The sequence below is a fragment of the Lichenostomus cassidix genome, chromosome 12 (assembly GCF_008360975.1).
Source record: "Lichenostomus cassidix isolate B80296 chromosome 12, HeHo_3.0, whole genome shotgun sequence".
Taxonomy (NCBI): Eukaryota; Metazoa; Chordata; class Aves; order Passeriformes; family Meliphagidae; genus Lichenostomus; species Lichenostomus cassidix.
This window is the reverse complement of record NC_139493.1, coordinates 14,348,370-14,365,959: the sequence shown is the minus strand read 5'-3', so window position 1 is coordinate 14,365,959 and position 17,590 is coordinate 14,348,370. Positions and strand designations below refer to the sequence as shown.

At 42.5% G+C, this 17,590-nt stretch overlaps 1 long non-coding RNA gene across 1 annotated transcript; it reads left to right on the top strand.

Moving 5' to 3' along the window:
• The first annotated feature begins 372 nt into the window (after positions 1-372).
• Positions 373-17,143, top strand: LOC146431788 (uncharacterized). The gene is made up of 3 exons (XR_014854763.1): positions 373-746; positions 10,873-10,955; positions 15,078-17,143. It is a non-coding gene; the product is annotated as an uncharacterized LOC146431788 (long non-coding RNA).
• The last annotated feature ends 447 nt before the right edge of the window (positions 17,144-17,590 follow it).

Below are 17,590 nucleotides of genomic sequence, written 5' to 3'. Positions count from 1 at the left end.
AAGATCTGAACTTAGATATCCAGAAGATATTCACCTTTTAAGCTACAGTTTCCAGTTCCCTGCTTACAACTCATTCTTTAATGCAAATACAATTTGACGGTATCTGGTGCATAAATCAATGATATGGCTAAAGTCTCAGTTAACTCTTCTCAGAATAAATATTGCCATTTAAAATGTGGCAATCGAGCTTGTAAAGGGAAGGAAAGAAATGTCACTTGCAACCCAAGTGATTCTGTTAACAAGCTGGGTTCCTGCTTCAGGTTTTTGTCTGATAAAGCCACTTATCTGACAGTATGAAAGGTCATAAGTAGTTGTTGGAACAGTGGAAAGTCCACAGAAGGCTTTTTTGCCATCCTGCAACTTTTGTTTAAACTTCTAGTTGAATCATTATTTCAGTTCCTGCAGCTGAGTCATTTCATCTGCCTGGCACAGGACCACGCACAGAGCAGCTCTGCACTGCGGAGCAGGCACAGGATGAGTGAAAAACCTCAATCTTACAAGAGTATTTCCCTGCCTGTGGAAATACAATGAGCTGCTCCACTTGTCTCAAGATGTTTTTGTGAGGATGCAGAACTCTCTGGGTGAGAGAATTACATTCCTCATCAAAGCTCAGCCAGCAGATCCCAGGGCAAAACCTCATGCCCTCTCCTCGGTCCCACTGCGCAGATGGAGCCTCAGAGAGCGACCTTGCATATGATATGCTGCTACAAGGAGAAGGGTTTAGATATGACCAACAACTGTCAAAGGTATGGAGACTCAGTACCAGCCTTCTGTATCAATATTGTCTGCTTCTGGCACATCTGTGAACTTCCTTTCATAGAGGCCAAGTAATTAATTCATTAAAAGAGATATCAGCTCTCTGAATTGCTTCTACAACTGCCTTTGTATGGTATCCACATACCATTTGTTGAAATATAAGACCTTGTAAACCACAAGCATTACTAAAATATTTTTTCCCACTCACACTCCCTCCCCCTACTTTATATGAAGTCTATGTAAAACCTTTTACTAGAGATTCAGATTCTCCTACTGAAACCAAGTGCTACTTGTCTGGAAATAGAACCTTCTCGGTGCCTCAAAAAGCACCCGGAGCAGATGGCCAGAGACAAGACACTCCGGTATCACAATCTCACACTGTCTCTCCCATTACACATCAGAGGAATGGTCAGAGGGAAACATTAACTGTCACAGGCTGCTTTACAGAAGAGACCAACATCTGGCTGAAGTGGAGAACAGAACAATTAATGCCAGTATTGGGGATGTCAAATGGAATCTGAATTCAAATCTCCTAAATGCTCAGCTTCAGTGCCGGGCCAAGGCAAAAGGGAGTGATGGCAGAAAACGCTGCTCAGGAGAGCTGCCCAGAGACAGGGATGCACATTAACAGGAAAACCTGCATGTCTTCTCTAAAGAACTGGGAGGGAAAGGGTCTTTCAAAAGTCTGGGGGCTGCAGCCCTCATTTCAGTGGATACAGGATTGCTTGCATCAAGCTTTATTTTTACAGAGCATGAATAATTTCTCACTCAGTGAGAATCACTGGGATCATTCTGCTGTTGGTATCTCTGACACCAGCAATGCTAAAAATACAAAAAGCTCCGAAGTCAACCATGTGCTGTCAGCTCTGAACCTGATTGCTGCATTGCTTGCATTTACTGACAAAGAGCAGGAGCAGGTGCTGACACCTTTCAGATCAGTCTGTTTAACAGTGCAGGACTGGGCCCACTCTCAGAAAACTCAGAAACAGTAAATATTTGACTTCTGCTCCTGGTCTGACAAACAATGGCAGCCTGTAATTATAGCTAATACCATACAGACTGCTGTGCTGTCACTCACTTTTGCTCTCAGGCATGCCTGAGAATTGAAGGACCATACAGTTCCCTTCATGGCACTAAACTACCTGCACAGCTCACATCCAGCTCAAAAAGTCACACTGTCATGACTCTTTTCCCTCTGAAAAGGATGACATGAACCAGAAAGCAGCAAAAGAACCTTTTCTAAAACCCCATTGCTATTTTAATCTACAATGATGGCTCAAGAATATATGTTACCCAATTTTGTCTACCAAATTACAGCTAGAGAGCAAACTAGTAGTGAGTCCTTCATTTTAATTAATTATTTACATAATCTTTAACACCCACCCCCTCCGGAAGAAAAATTATCTTGTAACATATGAAGATAGCTGTGCTAATTATGATTTCAGTTGCCATGAAACAGTCTGCAAATGTTGTCCCTCCCATCATGTTATAAACAAGGCCTTGGGATGTGGTTTGCTTAACAAGGAGCAATATCTGCAGCTTAACTGACTGTATATCTTCATGTATGGTGGAATTGGACAACCACATGCCAAGAGCTGTTACAGAGGCCAGAACTGGATTTTGCACCAACTTAGACAAATTCACAGAGAAAAAGTCCATTGGACATAGCCTCTGGTTCTTAAAACCATGAAATGGCTGTCTGATGGAAAAAGGAAAGTGTGTTCAGGGTGGAATTGCTCTAAACCAGTCTCGTCCTGGATCTGATTGCAGAGCTGGAATTTTGGAGATAGGTTTTGGTCTCAGCTCTTTTGGCCACTGCAACATGCCAGCTGGAAGTTGGGTTTCCTACCAGGTTTAATTTGACAGCAGACTGATGGGATGTCCTGTTCTTTCTCATCCTCACTTCCATGATAAGTCCTTTGTCTAGGAGAAATGGAAAAAAAAGAAAAGCTCTTTGTAGAGCGGTTAGATCTGCTTTGAAACCACTGTAGTTGGGTTGACCATGGAGGTTCTGAGCCCACATTTTGTCTGGTTCACACAAGATAATATTTCATTCAGTGGCACAGGAATCTCATTTCCCTTGGCAGAGTTGCTCTTTTGTGTCTTATCTCTAACTAGGCGATTAGTTGATATCATAGAATCATAAAATAGCTTGAGTTGGAAGCAACCTTTTAAAGGTTATCTAGTCCAACCCCTCTGCCATGGGCAGGGGGACCTTTCACTAGACCATGCTGATCTAAGCCCCATCCAGCCCAGTCTTGGACATTCCCACGGATGGGGCAGCCATAGCATCCCCAGGCAACCTGTGCCAGGGCCTTCCCACCCTCATTATAAAAACCTTGAAATACATTCTTCAAATATTTGAACATACAGAGTACTCTCTGCATATTAACAGGATATTAACAGGAGTCTTGATACCCAGAGAATTTCAGCTTGGTGTTGTCTATAAGAAGAATTTTTCTGGCATCAAGAAATGAAGGCAGGGCAGAACACATGTCCCTCAGAAAGCAAGGTACACAACCCTGCCAGTGTTTTCACTTGCCCAACAAGGTAATGGAAAGAAAGAAATGGTCTCAAATCCATTATTGCTATACCACACTTCTTCCAAATGGAAAAGGGGGCTTCTCTTCACCATGCACCAAGCCTGGCTTCTAGAAGAGAATGGAGCAAGGAGCTGCTAGCCCAGTAATGGCTGTTTAATAACACAAAATTATTTTGTTCTACTCCAATCAAAACTTTTTTTTTTTTTTTTTGTTCCTTTCACAGAACAGATTCAGAGAGTGAACACTCAAACTGACCCAAACCAATGCCATGGCTCATTAGCAAATTAGAGTTTTAAACCCAACTATTCCTACAGCAGTAACAGCAGGGCAGGATATGCTCTTGCAAGAAGGGTAAAAGAAAATGCTGCCTGGATGGAGATTTCTGGCCAGACCCAGAGAGCTTTTGAACCCCTGTTGTCATTTGTGCTGATGCACACAGGTTTTGTGGTACAATTTGGTTCAATGGAGATAAACCAGGTGCCTTCTATGCCCAGCATTCAGCCTCCTGACTGTATTAACCTTCTTTTTGTCCCTTGTCTTTGTGAAGATTTATATAAAAATTTTGTTGGATCACTTCCACACTGTCCCTGTGTGGTTGGCAAGACACAAAGGAGAGACCACTGCAGAGGGTCTGCCATATATTTTGCCCAATGGCCCATATATCACAAACAGAGTTTATTCCAGTGTAACTCTGCCAAGCCCAAGGGAGTTTCATTTCAGAGGAACTTTTCCAACAAGTCTCAGCTCAGTAAGAAAAAAAAAAAGAGAAAATTATCCTTCCTGACACCTAGAGAAAAAACAAACAAAAACATGTGGCTTAAGGCCAATATAGGGCCCTCCCAAGCTTCAAGCTAAAGACTAAAATACTTTTAAAACAAGCAACTATTTTGGTTTTGTATTTCTTCTTCATCTACCAAACATATAATAAGGCAATAAAAGGGAAGGACTGGAGATACACATGCTACAGGCTTCTCCTTATATCCATCCTTCACAGCCATTGGCTTCCTCCTCCCCACATACCCTTTCAAAGATAAAAACTTACCTTCAAAGCTACCTCTTTAAACCATCACCAAAGGCCTTATTGATTTTGGTTTTTTCCAGACAAATTCTCAGGTTTCAGTCCCCTGAGGTCTCTGATCCAAGGTGGGCTAGGTACGCTGAAGCAAAGTTAAGACTTTTCCCTTGTCCTGAGACAGTGCATGAGCACAGGCTGTGAGGGTGGTGGGTTCAAGTGATGCTGTAATTAGCTCAGCATGTTGCTGTTCCTATAGGATTTAGCAATTTGTGTACTTATAGCAGTCAGCTCTGAATTTATAGGCAAGATGAAAATACAGTCCCACATTAGCAGCAGCATCTCCTAGAACAGGTTTTTAAGAAAAACTTTACTACTAGATCCTGAATTCATTCAAATCAACACAACCCATTCACACCAGCAGAGGTTCATCCCCACTAACTGGGGATGGACCAGTTTCCATTAAACTTGCAACACTCTGGGACTGCATTTGAACGGAGCTGATTGTGACCAAACTACTAAGTGCTTTTAGAAGGCTGATTGACTGATGTTATTGATTGGTATGATGTGGTTGCCAACAGAGGGGCTGCACAGAGCATTTCGAAGCTCAGTTTTGTTGCAGCATTAAGCTGTGTTGTCCTGTAAAAGTCTCTGCAAAATCTCCCCCAAGAAATAGTGCCAGAAATTACTCCATGAGGCTTCTCAGGTAGGTCTCACTGCTTTTGCCTTCATTTCCTATTTCTTGAGACTAGCTTTTCTCCTCTAAATTTTATCAGCTTATGTGTAACCCTCTAATCGCTCTTGCAGTCTCCTTAACCTCCTCCACCATCTCCTCATGGAAAGGACAGGCCTCTGGCATAGACCACAAACACCCAAGCCCAGCATGCCCCTCTCAGTACCACTGGTATCTGGGGATTGCTGGCACAGGCTATAGGCCATGTCTGTCACACTTACAAATTACTTTCTTGCAGTTTCATTATTTAAAGTAGAAAAAGCTTATTTAATGCTTTCCTGAGCTTTTAAAAGGGGCTGATTCTTTGCCCTTGTCCTTAAAGAACAGAAGTGCAGTTGGGATTTCCTTGAGGCTGACACTAGAAGGTATGTAACAATACAGATTTACATTATGTTCCTTCTTACGGAATCCCCCCGGCCCTTTACAAACTGCACAAGCCTAAAAAAACAAGACAATAAAACATGAAAACATGCTGATTGAAATATTTACTATTAACATTTCAGTGCCTAGGTACTTCCCACTAATAGTCTGCAGTATAAACCGGTGAAATCAGGCCAGTGGCACAAAATAAACACTACTTTTAACCTTGCAGAAAAGGAGGAAGAAATGGGAGGAGCCAAACCTCTCCTGGTATAATCAAGTGCAAAACCATTCAGGCAGTGGCTTCGCACCTGTCTACAAAGTCCAGCTCTGACCCAGCTCCTCAACATGCATCAACCAGCCTTAGTTTGTGCAAAAGTGGAGCAATTATCCAATCCCTGAGGCTCACCAAATTTCGACCCTCCCTAATTCTGTGTGAAACAACCTCCCAGCTGGGACTACCACCTGCCAGCTTTCTACGCAGTTATGGGCACTGTCAGCTGGTGCAATGCCTTAACTAAGCTGGGTGAGGAGGTCTGAAAGAAATTGCATATTGCATGAATACACCAAGTCTAGTCCTCTATTAAGGAATCATTTGCTATAATGCAAATAGTTCCTTGCTCCCAACAGGGAGCAGTTACAGTGCAGTACTTCACCAAAGCAGGAACAAAAGAGGGGACGTAGCTAATTATTGTGAAAAATCATAATTCAAAAAGTACTGACTGCCAGAGTATGAGGCCACTGCTCCCACTGGCATTCCCCTGTTCACCTTGATAACGCCTCTCTCTTGTTCAGGCATTGAAAAAGCTGCTGTGAAAATAACATTCTAGAACACAGTAGATCAGTTGGCACTGAAAAATGTTTGTATTCAATTGTTCTTCAGCTCTGTTAGCCTTTTGGCCATCTTCCTAAATTTGACAGCAACATCTGTCATGTAAAATCAATTCTGGATTTTTTTTTTAATGTCTTTATATGAACACTCTGCATTTTAAAAGGTAGAAGGCTGATGAGGGCAGGGAAACAAGGGACTTAATGGATCCCAGTGGAGTTACAGAGAAAGATGTTAGCAAATGCCTCTGCTGCTGTTGTTACAGCAGTGTTGTTGTAGCCACAGTGCCCAGGATGGTTAACCAGTTAACACCTCCCTAAACTTTATCAGCTTCTATTTCAGACCTGAAGAAGATCTCCAGGGCCACTTCTTGTCACCTTTATCCCCAGATGCAGCAGCTGATTTGTTCTCAGGTATTCTTCCCAGAAATCTTGTCTTGTTGGCACCATTAGAGATAGGCCTCTGTTTCCCTATTTTCAACATCTTGCATTTTATGGACAAGTTTTACCAGACATAAACCCCAGTTTATCATCCTGGACAACTCCTCACAAACAGTTACACAATTGAAACAGCAGAGAACAAGTGCAAGGAACTTCCAACTGGAGTGTAACCACACAGGTCCCACACTTGAGCCTGGCTCCACCAGGGCAAGGACAGCACCTCCAACAGGAACAAGGGGTTTGCCTGTGCTGCCTCCTTTGGTCTTGCATCCAAACATCCAAGATTTCATTCTAAGACCTGGGAATGGGGATCACAACACTAAGTGAGAATCCCAGTTTCCATTTATGTGGTTAGAAAGAAAAGAGGGGAAAACCCCTTATAACCAGATTTTTGACTGCCAGAGGCTTTTATTTCTGCAGGTCTCAATTAACAGCTGTCCAGCAGAGACACCAGTTTGCTCTGGTCTCTGACTGAGCTGTGCATACAGAGCTGTCAAAGCTCTGCCTCAAAGCTGCTTGTGGAAAAGGGGAGGGCAGACACAGCCAGTGGGACAGCTGTAAATGCCTGCCCTGCTCCAGCCCAGCTCAGAAGCCATTCAGAAGGACTTTCAAAGATTAGTCCTTTAGGCAGGGGTGAATTTTAGATCTCATTCTTTGATACCACAGGGACATACACCACCAGTTTCTATCACTGTCAGTAGAAGGTAATGTCAAGCCTCTGCAGCCAGCCCTGTGACCTTCTCTTTAAAGATTTGTCAGCTTTACACCATAATACTGATATCAGCCAGCTTTTAAAAACAGCCTCCAAGTGCACAGGCGTGAGCCTGCTCACAGTTCCCCTGATTAAGCCAAGAACAGAATTCATTCCTTATTACTAATAGGGGAAACAGAACAAAAATGAAGCTGCCATAAATAAACCAAAGTAAAGGCTAACTTCTGCCCTCAGCTGTAGGCTAGCTGGAAGGGGTCATTTGGGGAAGACAAGATAATTGAGTCTGGGGAACGATGCCAGGATGGGGATGCATACCTCTCTGCCTCCCCCAGAACCACCAGCAAGGCAAATTCTGCTTATTTCTTATGTAAGCAAATGGACTCTGGACTAGACTGCAGTCAAACAGGGACAGCCTCAGCCAGTCTAGACACATCTGTGCCAGTCGCACAGAACCTTGGCTGGATACCCATAAGCAGGGTGGCTGCAGTGGCTCAGGACAGTGTGGAAAAAGTAATTTTGGATGAATTTTTCAACAAGAGGGTATAGTCTGTGCCAGATGTTCTGCTGACATATATAGGCAGAGGTCCCCATATGTCAGTGCCTTTGATAACCAGTGGCTGGCAGATAATGGTTTGGGTCTGAATGGCTTTAACCACATCTGCACATGCTGCATTTCAGGTTGAGGCAAGATGGCTTGAGGTTCCCCAATGCGCTTCTCAGACACAGTGAAGGGAAGCCAGAAGGGAAAGCCTGATGCAGTATACACATGAAGCAATTAATGAATTTACTAAAAAGCCCCTCTTGTGATATTGTCTTTCTCTCCATAAGGTTTCATTGCATAGCTGTGCTCCCTTTTGTTCTATCAGCCTTCTTTTCGCCCCTTTATTAACATTGAAATGTTCAAGTCCTGCAGTTGATTCAGATGAGAGGACTATAAACATTGGATACATGCTCTGCACCAAAACACAGTGCAGCCTTGCAACATTACATTTTAGGAAAACAACATTGCCAAAACACAGTAGTAGAAGGATCAATTTAGGCCATGTTGGGATAACACATCCTTCATTTTGCTCCTCCAGGCACAGGTGTACTTCTGTGCCCTTCCCTCCTTGATGATCTACATCTCACACAAACCTGGCCTGGCTCTCAGGTACTCTAAAACCTGAGCCAACAGAGGAGTGGGGTTGGCTTTAATCCACCTTGGTGCCTTCACTAGTCCAGGAATAGGAGAGGCTGTACCTATCTCAGCACAACTTAGACTGTGCTGTTTCTCACAACCCAGACAACAGAAAACAAAGTTAATTATATCAGCAGCAACAAGGGACTAGGAGCAGGAACAACATCTGGGCTTCCAGGGAAAGCTCCTGGGAGCTTGTTCTGAGGGGACTCTTACCATCTCTTACATTCTGTTTACTCAGCCAGGATTTATTCAGCCACATTGTAAGGGAGAGTCACCCCTTACATCTCACTCATTTTCATACGAGTTCAAGTTTGCTACAGCTGAAGGGAGTTGTGCAAAAGGATCCTGTTAAACTGTAACTAGTCATCGGATGTGCCAGTTAATCATCTACTTTGAAGCTTGTCCTTTTTGATAATAATTTTCCATGGTTGCAGAATTAAAGCTTAACTGGTCATTGGCTTCAAAAATGACCTTGTCTGACAGGGAATGTGGAAAAGGAAACAACAGTAACATGACCTTCTTGTGTAAATTCTAGACGTGGACAGAAGGGAGAAAAATTCTGCTGGCAGTTTCCAATTGACTTAGTGATTTATCTCAACCAGTCTGTTACCTCCCCCCAGTCATCTCCAGGCAAGAAAGAAATACCAGCTCCTGCCTCCAGGAGCTGTAGGGCAGAGTCAAAGAGAGCCCCACCAACAGGGTTTATCAGACAGCAAAGATGCACTTGGAAAGCACAAGAATATTACAACCTGTGGACCTGACTGGTGAGCTGAGTGCGTCCTTCCTGCACTACTGACCTGTCTTGAGGAAACTGGATGGAAGCATAATAAGTATGTAAAAATACAGACTACAGGCAAGAGGGTTTCTGAACCAATACCAAATGTGAAAACAGTCCTCACCACATCCATCATCAGTAGACACAAGCTGTTAAAACCAGTCCAGTTTCACTGTACTCAGGAGTTACAGTAGTAAAACTGTTTTAAGCTCCAGTATCACATCTAGAACTATTTTAGCCCTTTAAGTCCATGATAAGATGGAAATGAATCCTAAATTTTCCTAGGCAGACAACCAACACTAAAAAGCAAAGGGCAAGGACAAGACAAACATCACCAGATGTGATGATATGTTACAAAACCCACACCAGACTTCTTCCAGCAGGCAGCACTCACTCAGAAAAGATGCTGGGGAGTAGGGCTGGTCACATATGTGATTACTACAACAATTTTTGGAATGGGGCAAGATGGAACATAATTCATTACCAGATTTAAGGAAACTTAGTCACACAGTAAGGAGGGTAACTGACCAGACAGATTGTCAAAGCAGAAAAAGCTCTTACCATGAGCTGTCTCTTTTCAAAAGCACCTTGCTTAACATTTACAAACCTATGTCACTGACTGGGAGTGAAATTAAAGCTTAAAGTCCTTGAAAACATTACTCAGTCCAATAAGATAATAAATCAATGAGGTAAAGAAACATCCATTCATTCATGTAATTATTTATTTACACAAGATAAAGTGGAATTTATGTTGTTCTAAAGCACTGGGAGAGTTTAATGTCTAAGGGAATACTTCAGTAATGATAATTTATTTTTAAAACATTTTGGATCAAATAACACTGGAATCAGAAATTTCCAGAACTCTTTGCAAATAAAGACCTCCCCAGCCAAAAGTCCCCTTCTTTCTGTGCTTGTGGTCTTTGTTTCACTGGACAGTTGCAATGTTCAGGCTTGGAAGAAACTCCCTGGCAGAGCTGCTGAGCTGAAGTCTCCCAGCTTCTTTGGTGCTCTGCTTCAAGCCAGGTTCCCTGACCAAATTGCTCAAGAGCTGGAAACTTGATCTCTGCAGATCCACTCAGCTATTTTGCCCACAAAAATAGGATCTCAGGTAACCCACTCAGTAAGATCTTGCTGTTTTAGAGATCGCCTATGAAGAAACTTAGAGCTGCATTTTGGATACTGCAAAAGTTCAGAGCCTGAAACACCCTCCTCTCAGCGACCTTAGTTTGATGGGAAATACACCACCCCAATCCAACAACTTGCAGATACAGCTTGAGATCACACAAGGAGAAAATGCCCAGTAAAAAGGAAGATGGGACTCTTCGAAGAGTCCTGCAGCTGTGAGGCATTGAGTGCTTATTGTTGTATAACGGGAAAATTCTGCAGTGCCACAAAGATGCTGTTTATATCCACTGCCTGGTTTCAATGAGCTATTTTGTTACTATATTTCCCTGCTGATCCAGCTGCATGGTGTTAGCAGGCATCTGCTAATATCTATCATCTGTTATTGCATTTTTTCCTTCCACCTTCAGGTGTAAAGGACACAATGCATCACTGCACAACAGGAGAGGAAGAAGACGCTGCTTAATTTCCCATAGGATGCAATATTTATCCTGTAAGTGCAGATTAACTGAATAACTTGCTAGATTTGTGTCAAGGTTTGTAAGGAGTGGTGACTAATCCTAGCTAGTGGGGATTAACAATGTTTGCTGTGGGAAATGTGCCAGACTTTTCAATTATACCATGTCTTACAAACAGACTGCAATGGTTGTACATGAATACAACTGTGTTCTTGCCACAGCACAGTGATAACAGGAGACTTCCTTTCTAGTTTTTTAATGCCACGGACGACAGCAAGCCTCAGCAAGAATCACCTGGATGGGCAGCAGTACAAGAGCCTGCTCTTCTCTTGAAGTAGGGCAAAAGGAGGAAGAGGATCGGGTGTGGCATTAGAAAGCCCTAAAGTTACACCTTAAGAAGTTATGGTTGAGTGTGCACCACCTGCGTTACCCTCACAGGTCAACACACATATTTTCCAGGAGGGAGCCCTGGAAGGTCGCTCATGACAGACTGGAGAAGTGCTGCTGAGGACTCAGACTCCAAGCAGCACCCAAGGCCCCTCTCACAGTGGTGGAAAGTCACATGACTAGAGCCCTCACCATCAGCAAGGGAAAAAGAAAGAAAAAAAACAGGAGCTCCAGCTGGCAACACAAGCATCCCACTGTGTTCTTACCCAGGAACATCACCCCGTGTAACTGTGTTGTGAAAGGTGCAGCTTACTCAGCTTTTCCTTTCACTGTCTCAGCATAATGGGAAGACACAAGGCTCCTACGGGTCCAGAAAAAAGGTCTGAGGTGTGGCACTCAAAGTAAGTTGAAGGGATACAATCCATCCTGTCCACTCCAGCTCATTTCCATATAACCATAGCCAGACCAAGGGCTTGACTCAACATCAGTTTGGATCTTCCATTTGGCTTGAAAAATTTCTGGATATCACAAAATCAATCAGGTTGGAAAAGGCCTCTGAGATCATCAAATCCAACCTATGACCAAACTCCCCAGTGCCAACCAGACTGTGGCACTGAGTGCCACAGCCAGACTTTCCTTGAACAGCTCCTGGGACAGTGACTGCTCTGTTGCCTTTCTCTGAACCCACTCCAGCCCCTCACTGTCCCTCCTGAACTGAGGAGCCCAGAACTGGACTTCACGTATGGCCTCACCAGTGCCAAGTACAGAGGAAGAATCACTTCCCTACTCCTGCTGGCCACACACTATGTGATACAGACATCAGGCAAACCAAAATAAACAGGAAAATAAACAAACTATAGAGGCTCAACTTGTCAGTATTGCTCTCCCATTCTCTGACCTGACAGAGTTCAATTCCCAGGAACAAACTGCTTGTCTTCTGAGTATAACCCTCCTGACAGCGAGCCTTCATTCAGACTCAGCCATAGGAGCTTTATGCTCTGAACAAGACAAAATCCCCTTTCTGTGCTCCTCCTGAGCTCTCCTAAAGAGCTACGTATTAACATTTATTTCTCCCACAAGTATCAGTAGTTATTACTGCTTAATAGTGTTCCAGGGTGCTTGGGAGTAACAATAGCACCAAGGTAATTAGAGGAAAAGGAACATATTCTTATGAGTAAGGCATGCACAGCTGAATAGAGTGTTTTGCAATGGCATGACTGCCCAGTGACAGCTGTTCCAGCACACCTGAGATGGCCTAGTCATTTTTCAGACTGGTAACAAATTGTACTAGGTGACTGCACCCACCTCCACAAGGACTTGGCTAGAAAGGCAGAGAAACCCATCATGAAACAGCCCACAGTCACCTGGCAAGGCCTTTCTGTGTCATCAGAGACATTTAAATCAAGATTCTGAATCTAAACAGAAACTGGGTCTTGATTCTCCCTAAGCAATGCTTTCACTAGCTAACTACAGGGAAAATATTGGGCTTTGCTGCTTCAGATCCTTCAGTAAAACATGGAACAGGAAACCTACTGTCAGCCTCAAAGAAAGCTTTGGTCATCTGCAGGCTGTTTCAAACATCTTCTCCCTCACCATTTGGATGTCCTGTCTCCACCTGCCTGCTCCTGCCTTCCCTGCGCTGAGCATTCTGTTAATGAATCATGCACCAACCTTCTTCCTTGATTTATTTGCCAAAAAAAGATTTGTGTGGGGTGGCAATTAAAGAACTAGAATGTGATATTCATCAGCTTGTGTGACTCTGAACCTGACCACATCCTGGAGTAGCAACTCCTCACAGGGGTTCAGATACAGTGGTAATGGGTGTTTGGACAAAAAATGCACCATCAAAAACAAGAGTTGGAAGAGAAAAAGAGGAGACTCCTCAGAGAAAAGGGAAGAAAGTATACTGGGTGAGGAGTTCCATTTCCCATAGTTTTTGGATCAACCTTCAGAGATTTCAGTCAAATGCAAGATTGTAATGAAAATGTTAGGATAATGTTTTACAGATAAAAATTGTATGCATCAGATACTCAGTATGTATACTACATAAAAATATTTTTAATCATTTTCCACTAAACTCCACACTCTCCTGGAAGCAACAACATCAAAAAGTACTCATATTCTTTGTTTAACTCACTTCCTTATGTAAGGTCCATGTTTTCTTCTAACACAGTGGTAGGAGAGTTGTGAAATACAAATAGCTCCTCTTTTTACTCCTCATCATTATGTACAATATTGACTGCTCCCACTCACTCAGATTAGCAATATTTTGTAAACAGCAAATGCACTTTAAAAGTGCAGGTTTTTTCCAAGGCTTTCTCAATTCTGCTGACGTAAAACTTTGCATTGATCTATTAAAATTGCTTTTACATCTAAGTACCTTCCAACAGGTCATACCCCTTTCCACAGTCTCTATTGTGTACTTTTCATCAGTATTACAAAACTGCAAAACCCAGACCCACTACACCACATTTCTGACCAAGATTTGTTTGAGAATATCTGACTTGTGGTGACCCAAACATTCTAGAAAACATTCCCTAAACCTCAGCTCTTTCCTCATTTTCCATGCTTGATGCTCTAACTGTGCTGGCACTTTTTGTCCAGAAAGATATGAGCTGTAAAATTGGTGAACATTCCTAAGGGGTTGGTTACACACTTGCCTTTCTAGTATTTAGATAAATATTTTAGCAATATCAGATATTGTGTGGAACTCTGATTCTGTACACTATGAACATTATCTAAAAGTATTTTTATAAAAACTCTATACGAAACATTGTGCCTTTCAGGTCCTCATTAAACACCTAATTTCCCAAAGTATTGATTTTTGAGTATGTCCTAGTACAAGGACCTCCTTGCTGCTTCTACTCAGTGACAATCACCATCAGTGGAGTGTTCAGCTTCTCAGGCAAGAAATGAATGCTTTTTTTGGCACTAGAAGGGTTAACAGCTGACATGATACTTTTAAGTCAGCTATGTCAATTATGATGTTAATATTTCAACTTTTAGTCTGTCTTGGGAGTTCAGTGCTGCTTTTGTTGCTTTTCCACTCTACTGTTCCAAACCCTCTGGAGCAACATCCTCCCTCCCCCAATCTCCCATTTATTCAGCTTTCAAAGAAACCATTTGCACTTGTATTGTGAGTGTAATCTATGCCAGAAATATTAACTGCAGATTTTATAGCTGTATAAAATCAGGTATAAATATCACAACTCAGTCTTAACTACCAAATTTTTGCAACATACCTTTAGTGTCAATGATTACACTATTTAAAATATGAACAGGCTGACAGTGGCACAACACTTTCTCATTTGAAGAGAAATTTCAAATTTCTCTCTTTTTGAGAATTTAAAGAGACTTTGATGATAAATTTAATAGATTTCCTTGGACTACAGATGCTTTGGAGAAATTAGTATTTGAAACTTGGACTGACCAACTGGACTGTTTCTTGATTACAACAAAGAACAGGCAGTTTCTGTCAGCTGAGATTACCAAGAATAGAGTTGCTCCCTTCATCATCGCTTTGATAAACAGATGGCCTTGGCCACTTCTTCATTGTGGAGCTGGAAACTGAGCTGGTTCAATGAAAGAAATGGCAGAAATGAGTTACAGGCAACAGGTTGGCCCAAACTTGTCTTGTGCTAGGAAGTGGTGCCTCTAGAACAGGAGATGTCAGGAAAAGGATTCTTTATATTGGAGTTGCTGCTTCTTCACTGCATTACACAGTATAAAGTATAAGATGATGCTGATCCTGTCACATCTTTGCCTCATAGGATTCCTCCCTTCTTTCATTCTGATTCCGTGTTGGGCTCCTCACTACAAGCAAGACATTTTAGTCCTGGAGCTTGTCCAGAGAAGAGCAACAAAGCTGGTGAAGAAGCTAAAGAACAAGTCTGGCAAGAAGCAACTGAGGGAACTTATGGAGGGGCTTGGCCTGGAGGAAAGGAGGTTGGGAGGGACCTTATCACCCTCTATGACTCCCTGAATCTCTGCTCCCAGGTAACAAGAGATGGGACAGGAGGAAATGGCATCAAGTACTACGTACTTGCAGCTGCTCTGTGTTAACATCACTGCATAGATTAAGTACCCAAAATATCTTGGATGGTGTTTCAAATGGACACCATCTCAGTGAAAAGACAGCAAAGAGTACAAAGAGTACAAGGACATTTCTGCATATATCAGAAGCACCCAGCCGAACAAAAATCCTGAATGGGACTCTGGAATAATGGATAATGTTTACATGATGGATGTACTCAAGATGTTCCTCCCAAAGGCAACATTCAAGCAAGAGGAGCATGCAGTCAAAAATGTTGAAGACTACAGCTCTAAGGAATAAGATTTCAACACCTACCCTGGTTATTTAAGGATATATTTTCTTCATTTGCATCAAACCATGTGTCATTGTTCTTTTTAAGATAACACCCTTCAGAGAAGGCAAGTGAATTACTCAGAGGCAGGTCCTGACCAGTAGAGATGTGTACAAGCAGGCAAAGGGGATGGAGGGAAATCTGGATGCTTTTTGGAAGGGAAAGCATCATCCTGGTAGCCTTAGAAACAAAGACCATAAGCACAGCTTGTAACCACCAGGCCCCAGGCTATGCCTTGCCCTTCTTGGAGCACAGCAGGACTGGGTGTGGGCAGCGCTGAGCAGAGAAACCGCAGGAGAACATGAGCTCTTCAGGAGGTGGTGTCTGACTCAACGAGGCAGAATGCAGACACAGCATTAGGGCATTGCATCGTTTTAGGGATTAGGTCTTGAAAATAATTTAACACACACAGGCCAAATCAGAGTCATCACCAAAGACTTGGTGGCTGCTCTTGGAAAAAGGCCTATTCCCAGTATTGTGGTGATAGTCAAATAGCTACTTTTGTACTTCAAGAGCTCTGTCACTTTGGAAATTTAAGCAAGAAGTAAGCATTCTTCACTTCCTGTCCTGATAAACCATTCAAAACAACATCACCTGGTTTATTGAGAGAACCTTTCCAGTAGAGAGATAAAACTTGTGTGCATATCATTTCTTCAGTGACCCCTTTGAATCTGAAGTGCTATTGAAATGCAAGATCTTATCTGTGCATTGTCACAAACATGTTGGTTTTATAGCAGGCTTTGTCCAACATCATGCCAACCCTGCCAGCCTTGCTTCCTCTGTTGTACACTGTTCCAGAGGGACAGAGCAGATACTACTTTGCTTACCAACTCCAAGCCATGTAAATAGCTGAGTGCTTCATCTGCAATCTGCATTCATATATATCTGATAATATCATGTAAAGCAAGCTTACCAAAAAAAGAAAAAAAGAAAATAAAGGTCAGTTTTTGTCTCATGAGGTGGGACTGCACAAGTGGGTCTCCACAAAGTGGTTGTGGGATAGAAAAGGGTATCTCCTGCACACAAGCTCATTTGCCCCTTCCCTGACCTGTGAGTCCCCACTGCCACCAACCACATACCCTCATGCCTCCTAACCCAAGGTATTTTCACTGCTGTACTGAGCAGCTTCTCTTCATGAAATATTCAAACAGGCCCGTAACTCTCAGTGTCAGTGGCTTGGTGATAAGTCTGTATCTGATTTTTAAAGAACCACCTGCAAGCTGGGCAGGAAAGTTGCTCTTCTCTTTTACAGCTGGGGTTCGGGGGAAGACAGGAAGAGAGAAAACCTTGACGTCTTCCTGTATGTGAAGCTTTCAGCCTTATCTTCAACCTTTAAAAAATTCTGTTCAAGTCAGAAATACTACAGCCAGTGTGTCCAAAGAACTTTGCTTCTATAATGACCAGTCAAGTCCAACCAAAATATCTTTCACATTCAGGCTGGATTGGGCCCTTAAACTGAGCAGATCAAGGCAGTGGGCACCTTATTAATTTAATTATTAAATTAAGATGTCATTATTATTGCTGAGTTGAAAGCAGATGTCATGATTTGGAAGAGCACTAGTGTAAACAGTTTAGCTATACTATGAAAACCACCAAAAATATATTTACTTCCTGCACATTGATACTGATCAGAACAGCCTTTAGATCATGGCCTTATTTCCTGTAAGCATATAGAAATGTGTATAGAAGACCCCTGCCATGATTCACTGTGTGTTTATATCAAAGTGATTAGGTATGTGACTTTTCAGAAGAATCCAATGAAAAACAAGGCCAAATGCCAAATATTTAGGAAATAGGGGTATTTAGAAATGAGATTACAACATCAATGTCAAATATCTAGAGTTGGAAAATAATCAAGTATATTGCAACATCAACTCTATCAAGCAACCCTTCCTCTCCAAACCCACTTTGATGTTCTA